We start from the raw sequence: 16571 nt of genomic DNA, 5'->3' as shown, positions 1-16571 counted from the left end.
GTCTTCCTGGCATACTACTCAGCAGAGGGCAGTGTAGCACATCCTGAGATGCACAAAAATTCATCTATTGAAATAGGTTTTCCCAAGTTTCATGGCTCTGTTACTTGGGGGATAATTTCTTTTTGCAATAAGCCCTAGATTTATATATATGACTAGAAAGCTATACCCACAGAACACAGCTAAACAAGGCATCCAGTGGCTGTAGATATAGATATACAAATAGGTTGTAATAATACAATGCCACCTGCATTAGCTCACTAAAAGCTTGGATAAATAGAATTTATTTTCATTCTGATTTACAATAGCAACCAAAATGTTTGAAGCTGGCCCAGAAGGCACTGCAAGATCTAGAAAAGATGCTGTAAGAACTATGAAAAGAAGAATTCATCCACAGCAGTAATTTTCAACCGGTGTGCTGCATGCATTTTTAAAACATGCAATACCTGACTATTTAGTCATGGGCACTGACCTCTTTTCCCTTGAATTGTGAAAAAAAAAAGACAGCCAACAACAACAGCCGTACAGTGGGCATGAATCAAAATTATACCAATTTTTTTTATCAGATCGGCATAAAATATAATATATTTTTTGATGTGCTGTAGCATTTTAGTAATTAATTTATGTGTGGCATGAAATGAAAAGGCTTGAAAATTGCTGATCTACAGCATGGATGAACCGTGAAAACATTACGCTAAGTGAAAGAGGCCAATCACAAAAGACCGCATATCATATGATTCCATTTATATGAAATGTCCAAAATAGGCCAATCCATAGAGACAGAAAGTAAATTAGTGTTCTAGGTCTGCGGAAATGAGGGATGACAGCTAAGGGATGAGGAGTTTCTTTTCGGGGCTGATTAAACGTACTCTAAAATTAGGTTGAGGTGATCATTGCAGAATTTTGTGAATACACTAAAATTATTAAATTGTATATTTTAAACGAGTGAATTGCATGGCGTGTGAATTATCTCTCAAAGTTGTAAAAAAGAATTTTTAACGTTCAGCTAAATGTTTACATTTATCTTGTTATCCCCTTGGTTTAGTCTCTGAAAACGTGTTAGTTTGTGATGAAGATGGTGGCTTTCCAAGGACCAAAGACATCACGGCCCATACGTCCTGGATAGCACATGTCAGCAGGGATCCATGACTCTTCTGGTGCGGGGCAGCCAGTCTACATTCTGGGCATTGGTTCTGTGAGGGACTCCTCTGTTGTCTCCTTTCACAAATAATGACCAGGTCAGGACGAGAGTCAGTTTCTCATTGTCATCATCAGTCCCACTACTGAGCCATGGGGGCTGACCTGGAGCCCTCCAGCCCTGCTGGCATAAACGAGGGGCCTGAAAGAGCCTGAGTTCTCTCTGGCCTTGAGTGGGTCAGTAAATCAAGCTTCCTATGGGGAATCCAGGCTTAGAACTGTAAGGTCATTCCCTATCCTAAATTTCCTGAGCTAGTGGTTCACACTCTTGGAGATAAATGTAGTTCAAGTGTTGAAGGCCAGCAGGAAAGGTGGCAAAATTCTAAATGTCTCATTCTTGTCTGCCCTCCCTGCTGCTTGTAATAGGCATAGTTTGAGAAGCTGTGGTTACTTTGTCTACTTCCCAGCCTAGGGGACTGACCCTTTGTGCCTGACGGGAGGGCTGTGCCTGATGGGGCACTGGAGATGCTGCCTTTGACAGCTTGAGACTCCTGTTTGGCCTCCAGGGTTTGGCCCATATCTGAGTTAAGGGGATGTTCTCTCCGTTATGTGACATTTGCGGGAAGGGAATATAACTGATAGCACCTGCAATTTTATATAGCCTGAAATGGCATCTCAGCATTTTCTTTTTAATATATTTTTATTGATTTCAGAGAGGAAGGAAGGAGGAGAGAGAGATAGGAACAGCAATGCTGAGAGACAATCATTGATTGGCTGCCTCCTGCACCCCCACGGGGATCAAGCCCACAACCCAGCCATGTGCCCTGACCGGGAATGGAACCTCAACCTCCTGATTCGTAGGTCGAGGCTCAATCGCTGAGCCATGCCGGTCGGGCTCAGCATTTTCTATTTGCACAAAAATATGACCCTTGATGTTCTTCGGGTCTTTGGTCACTTAGCGAGAAGAAAACAATGCAAATGTGTGCAGCGGCCTTCCTTGCTGCTCCTGTGGTTACTGTGATCACATCCCATCCCCACTGCAGCTGACTGCACAGAGCAGTGGCTGCTCTAGCAGAAGCAAGCCTTCTTTGCACACAGCAGGCCCGAAGACCCTGTGAGGAGCCTCACTGACTGAGCCCAGGTGGAAAGAACTCTTCTCAGGGGGACGCAGAGCACGCAATGTATGTTCATTGTACAAAATGTGGACAATCCAACAACAACAACAAAAAAATAGAAGAAAAAAGTTACCCATAGCCTCACCACTCGTAAGCCACAATATTCAATAGTTTTTAGTTTTTGAGCACTATTTTAAGTACTAGGTTCTCTGCTGTGTAATTGTATACATTATATAATACAATTTTCACAACAACTCTCGGAGGTGTTATTTATATGCTGTTATTTCCTTCTGTAGAGAAGGAACCCGAGGGTCAGAGAAGTTAGACAACATGCCCAAGGCGGCTCAGCTGCTAAGTGCCGGAGCTGAGATTAAAATCCAAGTCACAACCCTCCCTCCTAACATCGTGTAGTACTTTCTACCAGTCATTTTGTCTGCACAGGTTTAGTTTTGTTTTCTCCTTGCATAATTGTCATCGTGTGTTTTCCAGAGGTCTTTGACCTGCCAGACTTCCAAGTTCTCACGACTCTTGGGAATTAGATCTATGCAGAAATTCACACTGTAGGGTGAAAAGGGTGAAGGGATTAAGCAACACACACACACGCACACGCACACACACACACACCCCAAAAAACTCATAGACACAGACACCAGAGGGAATGGAGGGTGAGGGGAGGTAGGAGAGGGTAGAGGAGGAATAAATGGTGATGGAAGGAGACTTGACTTGGGGCAGTGAACACAAAATACAACATACAGATGATGTATTATAGAATTGTACACCTGAAACCTATATAATTTTATTAGCCAATGTCACCCTAATAAATTCAATTAAAAAAAGAAAAGAAAGAAATTCTGCTGTAGGTGAAACCATTTCTGGAGGATTCCAGTGCATTCTATTTGGCAGGAGAAGTCATGGTCTCTTTTTCAATCTTTCTTCAGTCCCTAATCTCTGAGGCTTTACTCCCGATTCCTTTGCCTAAAAATGCAAAGATGCAAAAGGGAGTTATGTGTTTCTGGATGATCTCCACTGGGCTGCCCAGGGAGCCCTGGCTGGGAGCCAGGAGGCCAGCTCATGTGAGGGCCCAGGCATGTGTGAGCTCCTTGCTACCTGAGATTACACAACAAACATTGGGGTACACGTCCCAGCAGCCCTGGAGTGGAGGGGTGGTGTGAAAGGGTCTGTGTGAGGCCCCTGCAGGGAGTGCAGCCCGAATGCCATGAGGGAGCCAGCACCTACGCCCAGTCAGGGGGCTCCAAGTTGGAGCTGCTTCGTGGATCTAGCCCCAGACAGGGCCTCTCCCCGTTGGGCTAAGCCCGTGGTCGGCAAACTGCGGCTCGCGAGCCACATGCGCCTCTTTGGCCCCTTGAGTGTGGCTCTTCCTAAGCCTTAGGAGTACCCTAAATTAAGTTAATAACAATGTACCTACCTATATAGTTTAAGTTTAAAAAATTTGGCTCTCAAAAGAAATTTCAATCTTTGTACTGTTGATATTTGGCTCTGTTGACTAATGAGTTTGCCGACCACTGGCTAAGCCATTCCCACTCATCCTCATACAAATGCTTGACTCCAGCAGCACACTGTATTGCCCTGCCCCCTCTCTCCTTTCTTGTTGTTTCCTCCAGCTTTCAGGAATATCAAATAAAGGCAGAGGATCCCTGGGGGCAAACAGCCAAGAAGCAACATTTAGTTCTGCATTTCCTGCAGGTGAGCCAGCCTGATGGGATTCAACCATTTCAAATAGAGGCTTCTTCCAGATTTAGGCTGTGCTGGGCTGATCCCTCACATGGCATAGGTCAGTGGTTCTCAAACTTCTGGTCCTTTAAATACGGTTCCTCATGTTGTGACCCAACCATAAAATTATTTTTGTTGCTACTTCGTAACTGTAATGTTGCTACTGTTATGAATCGTAATGTAAATATCTGATATGCAGGATGGTCTTAGGCGACCCCTGTGAAAGGGTCGTTCGACCGCCAAAGGGATCGCGACCCACAGGTTGAGAACCGCTGGCACAGGTCATCAGCCTTAGGCTGGGAGAAACATCCCATAGAGAAAATGCGAGTAAGAAATAAAAAGCTCCTGTTAGGAATATTTACAGATAAGATTGTGTCAGATACCGAAGCCCCAGGGGTCCAGGGCCATGGGTACTCAGCAAGCACATCTTGAAGTTAGAGAAGCTATGATGATTCTTTGTGATAAAAAGCGGGGGTGGATTGCCTCTTTTTGTGTGTTTCCAGAGAGGAGTGTTGGAGTGAAAGCCGCCACACTGATTCCTGCCACTTGGGTGGGGAGTGGCTGATGTACTCACAGGGCCCAACAGTCGTCGATGGTCAGCGCCAGCCTGACACGTTGAGCTGGGCTGAGGCAGGGAGGTGGGAATTGAGAAAAGAAAAAAAAGACAGGAAAGTGGGGTCGGGAGGACTCCAGCTCTCGAGGAACTGAAGCAACTTTATTAGTCACACAATCCTATTTATACACAACACACTGAATAGGAGGTCTGTCAAGAGGAATGTACTCTTTGTTCCTCTTAATCTCTAAGGGAGGGACACAGCAAAAGGACAAGTTCTTGGTATAGCATATCTCAGTAAATAGTTACAGATTTCTTGGTAAGCCATGGAAGGCTGTTCTCATTCTACTGATAATCGCCATCCAAACAAGTCTGGGAAAACTGTGTGGGTAAGGGTCCCAGCCTTGCTAGCCCCTTCAGGTGCAAGGACCTTGCCAGCTTACATCTGGCCCCCAACAGTCCATCCATGTCACCAGGGGTTGAGTCACTGCTTCAGAAACAAAGAATATTCCACCACCACATCTGTCTAGACCCGTGGTCAGCAAACTGCGGCTCGCGAGCCACGTGCGGCTCTTTGGCCCCTTGAGTGTGGCTCTTCCTAAGCCTTAGGCCAGTGATGGCGAACCTATGACACGCGTGTCAGAGGTGAGACGCAAACTCATTTTTTTGGTTGATTTTTCTTTGTTAAATGGCATTTAAATATATAAAATAAATATCAAAAATATGTCTTTGTTTTACTATGGTTGCAAATATCAAAAAATTTCTATATGTGACACGGCACCAGAGTTAAGTTAGGGTTTTTCAAAATGCTGACACGCCGAGCTCAAAAGGTTCACCATCACTGCCTTGGGAGTACCCTAATTAAGTTAATAACAATATACCTACCTATATAGATTAAGTTTAAAAAATTTGGCTCTCAAAAGAAATTTCAGTCGTTGTACTGTTGATATTTGGCTCTGTTGACTGAGTTTGCCGACTACTGGTCTAGACCATCTGCCTCCTGTGGGTAAGAGAGTCCATGGGCTCCCCTCAGCGAAGGCTCCCATGAGCAAGCACACTGGGGCCAGGGCAGGGGCCAGTTTTGAGAAGCAACTGGGCATGTGAGGCAGGCCCATGGTCCTCCACGAAGCAGGCAGGGTAGGAGAAGACCCACTAGGAATCTGATCCATGTGAAGCTCTAACGTAACCATTCAGCAGAGAGCCCTATTCTCTGGGGTCACGTGGTCCATTAATAAGGATGATTCTCTGGTATCTATTTGCCCACCCACTGAGTGTGTTCTCAGCCGGAATCCTGGAGAAAAGGGGGAGTGAACCCAGTGAGCCTCTACGCACTGGAGTGTCCAAGGTACTTACTCATCCTTGAACTCAGGCTCTACCTGGTCTCCAGGCTGCTTTCTACTTTCTCGTCCCCCAGCGAGGCTTTCTCTTCTCATCTCAATGCCCAGAGGAAGCTTCTCCCCAGTCTTCTTACGTGTGTCAAACCTTACAGCCTCCTCTTTTGGTTCTCCTCCAGTGCCCACTCATCTTTTCTTTTTTCATACTGTTCTCCCCAATGGTCTCCCCCGGTGGATCTTTGTCCACCCATGACCCACGCTGAAGAGCAAGTAGAGACACGTTACATCTATGATAATTATACTGAAGTGCACCATACTCCCTGAATGTTGCTGGACTTTGAGCCCTTTCACATTTTTTTATAGAAGCAAAATAAATGGTTCCCCAGATGCTTTTATAACTTTGTAATTAAAGGAGTCATTAAAAATAAATTTGGGTCCTGGCCAGTGTCACTCAGTTGGTTGGGCACCGTCCCCTGCACCAAAAGATTGCTGGTTTGATTCCTGGTCAGGCCACAGGCCCAGTTTGCGGGCTTGATACCCAGTAGGGGTGTGTAGGAGGCAGCCGATTGATGTTTCACTCTCACATTGATGTTTCTCTCTTTCTTTCTCCCTCTCCCTTTCTCTTTCTCTAAAAAATCCCCAGGCTTGGGAATGAAGTCAGCACAGGAGTAATCCAGATGAACAGGTGGAGCAAGAGCGTTTCAGATTCAGGCAATAATGAGGCTCAGGCAAAGTCAAGGGTGGAAGGGTCCAGCCAGTGTGTTCAGGGGTCTGCGTAGGCCAGGGTTCTGGGTGCATGTGCAGAAGCACCTAGAGGAGGGCTGGTGAAGGGCTCGGTGCCTGCAGGGCTATGTGTGTCCTGCCCAGGACTTGGCAACAACCAGGTGTTCCTGTCAGATTTTAAACACAGCAGGTCCATGTTTGAAGACACCTTCATAAGAACTTGGCTTTCCTAGGTCTTAGGGAGACCTTCACAACCCATCTATTGAGTTAAGAAAAATGTTGAAATCTTGGAAATAAGGCAAAGAAAGGAAAACATCTTCCTTCAATGTCACACAGAAGCACTGTTTCCCTCCAAGCAATATTTAATTATAGGGGAATGTACCTTTGTTTGAGTCATTAGTCATCATTGATTAAAACCCCAGACATCGTGGAGTTACATGTTAACTTGATTTTTTTCTGGTAGAGATGCAATTGATTTCTGTCTGGTAGAAAAGGTAAGTCCAAATGTTATGGTTTTATTGCACTATCAGGACATTAACTGGTTTTGTATCTAACCTAACAACTTTATTGTAACATTTCCTTTCAAAAATCTATGGATACCCAGGTCCTCAAATGCTTTTTGAGTCAGCTTTACCCAACCCTCTGATTCTCTCATTAACAAGTTGAATAAATCTTTGATGTGCCTTGCCTTTACATTTGCATGAGAACCATATTATTAACTTTTTGAAAGTCATTCTTTGACACTGGTGTTTTGGCCAAAAATCCGTGTGAAAGAGTAAGTGATGGAACAGGAAAGCCTGGAACTGCTTTTTCAGTCTGAGACTTAAGATGCCCAGCTGAGACCAGGGTGCTCCTGAGATAGTGGGAAAGGTTACTTTGAGGATTAGGAGGGGGTGTCTCGATTCACAGTGGCACACTGGGACCTCAGCAGCTCTGATTGCTGGGTAGGGGAGCGGATTCTGCTAAGCGTGGGTGCATGGGGTTTGGCTAGGGTCAGCAGATAGGACAGGTACGTTTTTCTGCAGCAGATAATAGCAAAGTCAGACCAGTAGTAGCACCCCTCCCTGTATGTTGCTAGATGTAAATCTATTGAAGGCAGGACTTGAGCCAACAGCTGGCCGACATCCAGGGATACAGGCAGCGGGTTCAGCCCCTGTGGGGAAGGTAGCAAAGATGTTCAGGCTGCAGGAACTCACATTTCAATGAGGAACTGTAAGGCAAAAGCTGCATCTTTCAGATCTGGCCAGTGGATTGGGGGCAGGTGAGAGTAGGAAGACTACAGTTTAGGAATATGTGAGGTCCAGGGGCTCAATTCCAAATATGCCAGATATTGTGCCTGAGGTGAATAAGATATGCCTGCATTATCTCATTCATTCGTTCGTTCATTCATTCATTCATTTATTCAACAGGGATGAATTGCTTAGCAAATGCCAGGCTCAGATGGCAGGTGGGAAGGTTTCTGTGACTATGGTTGATTGCGCTAGGGCAGGTGGCACAGTCATATCCTATGTTTCTATTTGCCCATTCCCTGGCCCTCACTGTAATGAGATTGGGAGGAGAAGAGCAGTATTCTGTTTGCCAAGACTAAATAGGACCTCATTATGACACCCTCACGGTGGACAGCTGTCATTCTTGTTAACACTTAGCTCCTTTGACCACCCTACCTGTGTTGGGGGAAATCCCCACTTGATGGGACAGCACCTCCCCAATGTAAAGCTCGGGAATAGCTTCCCCAGCCACCGCTGCGGCTGGAGGCAGGCATGTAACTGAGGCTCTGAGGGTCACATACTCCCTGGACAAACTTCAGTTTAGAAGCAATGACTCACAGAGGGAGGGCCACATGGGCTCCACTTCGGTGATGGTGGTGCAGACACACGCAGCCCCCAGAAGCAGGGCAGGTCCAGCCTGTGCCCGGCAATGGTGTGGGCATGTGTCCTCAGGGAGTCTCAGGGATAAATACCCACTGGTTGTTGGCAGTCCCTCTGCAGTACTTGGCTAAAGCCGGTTGCCCTGCAGGCCCTTAGTGGGATACTTCTCCTAGGTGATCCAATTCATCAGTCTCCATTTAAGGATTTACCTAAACATCTAGAGATGTTTCACACAAAAGAAATTCTGGAAAGCAATTAAAAAAATCCTGTAAGGGCTGTCTTGCCTGTTTCTTTACTAGAAGTGTGAGATGATGAATGAAATTGTATCCCTTCCATCAGGGAGGGGTCAGTGATGGGCTATAGCGGAAATTGACCCTCATTCTGGATAGGCGTCTGCCTTCCCTGCTCACCAAGCTTTTGACAGCAACCATTTGTGTGGACTTGCAGAAGGCCTTGCTCAGTATTATGGTGTCCCATATAACACTTAAAAATAAATTAATTAACCAAGGAGCTCATTTACAGCAAAGGAAGTAAGGACACATGAAAGACTAATGCTGTCTCTTCTGCCTGGCCTGATTCAGCCCGAGTCAAAAGAGCTACCCTCAATGCACACCCTTGTAGTATAAGTAAATCGATCACGAAGTAGTTAGGATATGCCAAGTTTCCATGGTCATTTCTCAGTTCCATTTTGTGCTATTTACTGAGCAGGAACCCTGGGCCAGGTGCTTTATGTACATTATTGCACATATGCAGTTATTTCAGCAGCTTTATTCCACGTGACAAAACTGAGGGCCAGCGAGGATAAGTTGCCCAAGACTACAAAGCTAATAAGCTTCAGAGTTGGGCTTGAAACCCACTTGTGCCCATGTTCTTTTCACTGTATCATGCCCTGCTTTCCATGGAGAACTGAAGGAGGCAATTCTCTTATGGCTCTTTCTCTTCCCTCTCCTTCCTCTTACTCCGACTTCAGATTAGACCTATAATCCACAGTTTCAAAGGACATTTTAGAGGAAGGTGTTATTTATGATGTATTCAGTTAGGAAAAGGAGCACTGATTCAGGTCACTTCCCCTTGACTGGGTTTAGATAAGATTAAGGAAAGAAATTTTACAACTTATTATAAAGCTATAGTAATCAAAACAGTGTGGTACTAGCACAGTATAGAGCTATATCAAGGAATAGAATTGATGATCCAGAAATAAGCTCATACATCTATGGCCAATGGACTTTTGGCAAGTATGTTAAGACCAATCAATGGGAAAAGAATGGTTTCTGCAACAAATGGCGCTGGTACAAGTGAAAATTTGCATGAAAAAGAATGAAGTTGGACCCATACCTCACACCATATATATAAATATAAATTCAAAATGGATCAAAGATCTATTTAAAGATCTTAAATATAAGAACTAAAACCATAAGACTCTTAGAAGAAAACATAGGGGTAAATATTCATTACCTTTGATTTGGTAATGGAGTCTTAGATATGACCCCAAAAGAAGTATAAGCAACAACAACAAAAAAAGGATAAATTGGACTTTATCAAAATTTAAAGGTTTTGTGCACCAGAGAACATTATTGAGTAAATGAAAAGACAACCTACAGAATGTGAGAAAATATTTTCAAATTATATGTCTAATCAGCATCTAGTGTCCAGAAGATATAAAGAACTCTTACAACCCAACCACAAAAAACAACCCAATAAAAAATGGGCAAAGACATTTCTATGGAGAAGATATACAAATGGCCAACAAGCACATGAAAAGATGCTCAACATCATTAGTCATTAAAGAAATGCAGATCAAAACCCCAGTGAAACAGCACTTCACAGTTTCAATGATGGCTATTAAGGAAAAAAGTGTTAGTAAGAATATGGAGAAATTGAACTCTTATACATTGCTGGTGGGAACATAAAATGGTTCAGCCACTTTGACGATTCTAAAAAAGTTAAACATAAAATTATCATATAATCCAGGAATTCTACTCTTAGATTCCCACCCCAAAGAATTGAACCAACAAATAGCTGTTCCTGAATTTTTATAGCAACTATACAATAACCAAAACTAGAAAAAAAACACCCAAAACAAATGTCTAGCAATAAATGAATGGATAAACAAATTGTGGTGTATATATACAATGGGATATTATTTGGTCATAAAAAGGAATGAAATGCTGATACATGCCACAATGTGTATGAACCTTAGGAATGTTATGCTAAGTGAAAGAGACTAGACACAAAAAATCACATATTGTATGATTCCATTTATATGAAATATCCAGAATAGGCAAATCCATAGAGACAGAATACTAATTGTGGTTGTCAGGGCCTGGGGGGGAGGGGAATGGGAAGTAACTGCTTAATAGGTATAGGGTTTATTTTGTGATGATGAAAATATTTTGCAACTAGATAGAGGTGGTGGCTGCACAACATTGTGGATGTATTAAATGCCACTGCATTGTCCATTTTATGTAATGTGAGTTTTACCTCAATAAAAATTGTCTTTAAAAAAAAGATAAAACTACAGTGGGAAGGCCGGGGAGTGTTGTGGGGGTGGGGGTAAGAGATCAACTGAAGGACTTGTATGCATGCATATAAGCACAACCAATAGACACAAGACACTGGGGGTAGGGGAGGCCGGGGGAAGGTCAAGCGTGGCGGCGGGGGTGGAGGGGGGAAGGAGACATATGTAATACTCTTTGTAATACTTTAAGCAATAAAACAAAATTTAAAAAGAAAAGATTAAAGTGAAGCAACAGCCAGTCTCTTTGCAGAGTACTCTAACCGGAGTGTGTTGCTGATGGGGTCCAGCTCAGAGTTAAGCAGCAAATAGAAGATCAGCAAGAACATCTCCAGAGGAATGGGGAAGGAGGTGCACCCCACCAGCCTGGCAGGGGCTCTGCGTGGGCACGGAAGGTGCCATCAGCCTGCTGGATCCACAGCTTCTCGGGAGTTAATCTGACCCTTTGGAGGTTTAATAAGGCTCTCGCTCCAGCTCCTCCTCCACCTGCCTGTCTGGCCACGGAGGCCTGGCTGGGCTCCAGGATGCTCACAGCTCACTTCTCCCTCTTGCAATTGGAGTAGGCGGCCTAGCCAGGGTCTGGCACAACTTCATTGGGCTCCAAGGGGCCGGACTGGGGGCAGCTCTGGAGTCAGGCTCCCCAATGTGCGGACACTGCAAATCTATATTCTCAGCCCAGCTAGCAGGATTGGGACCATTTTGGCAGATCCAGGGAAAGGTTTGGGAGCCCATCCAGGAACACAGGTAAGTGAAAAGGGCCTCATAGGGGAATTGACAGGCTGTAACACATCTGAGTGTGTGACCCCACACTGTTTCCTTACCTTAGACCTGCAGGAGGGCCTGTAGCTGTTCTCCAGGGGTGGGGGTATTGCAGGGATGGCTTCTGGTTAATTTCTAATTGTTTTTCAGAGCTCAACACGGACATCACCTTCTCCAGGAAGCCTTTCTGAGCCCTAAAGTGTCCTTTCCCTGTGTCCTCAAAGCATCCTGAACTTTTATAGCATTTTGTATATTGTATTTTAAAAGCCTAATGACCCATTGGTTTCCCATAGATACTAGTCTCTGGACTCCTGTGTGGCTGAGTGCCCTCCACCAGGCATCCCCTTACTTTCACATCAGTGACCATATAGGTGTCTTGGGTGCCTGTTATTGACCTAGGGAAGGACGGCTAGTTCTTTGTACGCACGCGTGCATACACACACATGCACACACACACACACACACACACACACATTCACAACCTCAAGAAAAGTTTAGTCTGTTCTTCAATCCAGGCCCCTGTGATAGAATTTAAACTCTACAGAACTGGGGTGGCAATGGGCCAAGGTGTGGGTATTGTGGCCTCAAACAAATTAGCTCAAACCCTTGCATAATACCAAGTATGGTATTCAGGGTGTTGTCTCCCACGTGAATGCCCCCTTAGTTGACCAGCTATCCCACTTGGACCTATTTTTCATCCTCATTCTGTTCTATTTTGCTTTTCTCCTCCCCCTTGGTTGGGATGTCCCAGCCCCTCATAAGTATTAGAGTCCCCATTCATTTCACTGCTGCTGAGAGTGAGGGGGAGGCTTGGAAACTAGAGTCAGATTGGAGAAGGGAGAGGGCCCTGCTCTCTGGATAGAAGCGTGCTTTATCTTTCTGTTCCTTTATGATCATCCCAAAGTACTTTATATATCACATCGCTTACACTGAAAGTATTAATCTCATGCCCACAGACTTCAGTGATCTACATACAAGATTCATGTCTTTCTGCTAGCATAATTTTTTGGACTTTATTATCCTGAAAGAGTGTCCGACTCCTTCCCAGCCTTGACTGTGACATTACAAACTCTTCTTCTGTTGGTTTGTCCTTGGGAGCCCTGTTTTCCATTCTCACTTCTCATTTTCCCAGGCTGCAGCAATTAGGGGTTGGGGGTGAGTGGAAAGATGTTAATCTTGGTACAAACAGACACAAGCCACGTATTAAAACTCAAATTGGGGCTGGGGGTCCCCAGGCCCCTGGCAGATGAAGAAGGTCACTGATATAGCCTCCCATAAGGGCCAAAAAGGCCAACCTCTTGGGGCTCAAAGCACACGGTCTAGCATGTGTTTGAAAGCAGAGGGGCGGCCAGGAATTGACAATATAATGTGATAAGTCTAGATGAGAAGTACATGATGCTCTGAGAGTGCAGGGAACAGGAGCCTAACCTTGTGCATGACAGAAGACTTCCTGATGAGGTGATGTCTGAGTTGAGCCATGAAGAACAAATAAAAGTTATCCAGGAGCATGTTCATCTGCACTCTGATCCCCGAATATTCTCATTCTCTCAAGCTCTGGAAAGACCAGAGAGAGGCCCTTGAGATACCCTGCTGTGCTTTGTCCAGGATATCTGGGTTTGGTAGCCTGGGCTCTGTTGCATTAGCTGAACTGGGAGTGCAGCAGTCCTGTGGAATGAATAAGAACTCTGGCCGAAGAAAACATAAATCCAGTCCGACCGCAGAGTGGACCATGACAAGTGGCTAGGCTGGAGTGAACCACATGGGGGTCTTTTGGTCTGGGGAGGGGAGTGAGTGATTTGAGCATGCAGGCAGCTCCCATCCCTTATCGCACTCAAACCCCCCTGCATGGCTCCATCTCTTGGCAGAAAGGACCTGGATTATAGGGCTGCTTGGGATTCCTCACACCCCTGCCCTTTGCCCAGAACCTCATAGCTTGACTGTAGCTCTCTCTCCGCAGTGGGTTTTCTGTGTTTGGACCCAGGATACTGAGGCCAAGGACATCACTCTCCTTCGCTTCTGCTGGTCTCAGCTTGTGTCTTTATACACAGGCTTGTCTGACTGATTTGTTTTCTTAGAAGCCGATGGTTTTATCATTGAGTTTGGCATCTCTCTGGCTAAGAGATAAGGAGAGGAAGTTGGGCCTTTGAGCTCCGGTAGATGGCCTTGCCAAGTGACAGCAATATGATTTAAGGAAATGACGCTGCCACTCAAAATATACATTATCCAGAGTGCCCTGCTGGGGCCACTTTATCTACTCTGAGAGCCTTGGAATAGGGCATAGCCAGCTGTGCTCATGGCCAAGGTCAGGTGGATGGATCAAGGTCATTCATCAAGCTGTTTGTGAGCTGCTCATGGCCTCCAGGAAATTCACCCAGCGAAGCTTCCCTGCCTCCCTGCCTCCCCACCTCTGAGGGCTGCAGCATTAGCCAGCATGCAGCTTGGGAATCCAATGTCTGCCCAGGCTGCACCTCTGTGTTTGGATTTAAAGGGGGATCCCGAGGCCCAGAGGTCACCATGCTACGGGAACAGATTTCACTAGTGACATTTTTATCCTTCACCTGTCCAGTTCATGCCACTCTCTCAGGAGTGGGGTAGAGAGAAGGAAGGAGGAAATAGAGGGGAACTGGAGAGAGAGGAACCTGGGATGGTTGGAGAGAACAAAACAGGGTGCTGTTTTTATTATTTGCAAATCTTCTGGGTCACAGAGCAAACCCAGATTCACGAAGGCAGAGCTCTGTGCCCTGCTGTGGGGGATGCGGGTGGCGGAGGGACGACACCTGTATTAAATCCACATCCTCCAGGTAAATGTGGCCATGGAGCCTGACCCAGGATATGTCAGAGAACAGGGCCTAAGACAGTGATGGTGAACCTATGAACTCATTTTTTTGGTTGATTTTTCTTTGTTAAATGGCATTTAAATATATAAAATAAATATCAAAAATATAAATCTTTGTTTTACTATGGTTGCAAATATCAAAAGATTTCTATATGTGACACAGCACCAGAGTTAAGTTAGGGTTTTTCAAAATGCTGACATGCAGAGCTCAAAAGGTTCGTCATCACTGGCCTAAGAGCTGATCAAGAAGTTAGATCTGGACTCAAGGGGATTTTGACCAAGACTTCACATTTATATAATTGATCCAATGTGTCCACAAAAATCTCATGGAATTGGGGATTTTCATCTCCACGTTATCACCTGCGGAGTGGGGTGGGCGTCTTTCTACCTTCATGGGAGGAACCTGTGAGTTGGTGCTTTGACCTAAGCTGGTGGCTCCACACCTTGAGCACCTGTACTTCATGCACATGGAAGCCATGCTATGTTGGACCGCTTATTCTTTAAGTTGGGATCTTACTTATTTCTTTTGATTTAGCAACTCCTGGGCAAGACTAGAAGAGCAGCTCCCCCAGGAGGCCTTTCGTTCTTGCATTTGGGCCTGTCTACTTCTGCGGGTAGGAACACAGTGAGACAACTCTAGAAAATTTGACTAATTGAGGAAAACGAGAAAATTAAGGAATGATGACTTGTGGATTATTTTGTGTATTACTCTAACAAATAAGACAACTGCTTACTTATTGAAGAGATTTTCTTTTGATTACAGACCATTAGTGGCTGCAGATTGTTGACTTTATTAGAACTTCACAGGTGTGAGTTTTTATAAATTTTGCATTTTACATCACTTAGCTTATCAATGTGCAAATACATTCTTCAGTTCCTTTTAACCAGAACTTATTGTGGCGCCACCCTATCCCAGGCACTAAGGATAAGTAAGTAAAGGACACCTGCCATTACCTCTATAGAGTGGGAGACGGTCATGTGGGAGGAAAAATTGCTATAGGAGAGGTAGGCTCCCCTTTCTGCCTGGGAGAAGGAGGTGTTAGGGGGAAAGTTGGTTCTAGAGAATGTGACATCTGAGTAGGGCCTTGATGGATAAGTAGGAGTTCACTGGGGTAGCAAAGAAGGATATTCCAGGCTGGAGGAACAGCATGTGCTAAGGCCCAGAGATGAGAGGTAACAAAAGGTAGATTGGGGCCAGCAGCTTAAAAAAAGGCCTTTTAGGTAGATTAAGGAGTTTGATTTCATTCCAAACACCTTGGGTGGCAAATGTTTTGTATTTTAGAAGGACTGACCCAATTGCAAACCCTGTTCAATGTACAACAGATTCTTTAGAACTCCATATGGATGAAGGCTCTTTTGTAAAGGTGTGTCTCCCATTGTGTCACAATCCAACTCAGCTCAGTAGCAGCTTCCTTTCTCCCTGACCATGATGTCTGCAGACCTCCCGAACGCCTCTGGTTACTTCTTCCTCTGACCACGAATCAGTCTCTCCTTGATCAACGTTGGCTTTCTTCCATTCTCCATTCTTGCTTGGTGCCTCAGAGCCTGTTCTGTCTGTCGGGAGCAATTCCTGCTCCATCAAACATCAACACTTACTTATCTTCTAGGTCCCAGCTGTACCATCCTTTCAGGAGCCTTTCCTGACTCTCCCAGAGTAAGTCAGTCCTATGATGAGGATCGGCGGTGGCACTTGCACGTCCTGTTCTTTGTCCTTGCCTCCTTTGCAATTGTTTGACATTGTCTTTCTGCCAGCTCCTGAGCTCCTCCAGGGCTGGGCTTCATCTTCCCAGTTTGCCACCGTATCTCTGATACCTAGCAGGACACTGAGAAGTATTTATGAATGGATGGAGGTAGGGGATTCATTTAGAAATTTCTTACAGGAGACCATATGAGAGATAAAAGGGCTGGAGTGAAACCAGCTGCAGTGGGAATGGAGAGGAGGGACTGTGTAGGCCAGACTTCTAGTGTAGCACACGCTGGATCCCACTGGCTGTGGCGTCCTG

This window comes from Myotis yumanensis, unplaced genomic scaffold, assembly GCF_028538775.1.
Source record: "Myotis yumanensis isolate MYYU_CA2020_CCGP unplaced genomic scaffold, mMyoYum1.0.hap1 SCAF_4, whole genome shotgun sequence".
Classification (NCBI taxonomy): Eukaryota; Metazoa; Chordata; class Mammalia; order Chiroptera; family Vespertilionidae; genus Myotis; species Myotis yumanensis.
This window is presented reverse-complemented; position numbering follows the sequence as displayed.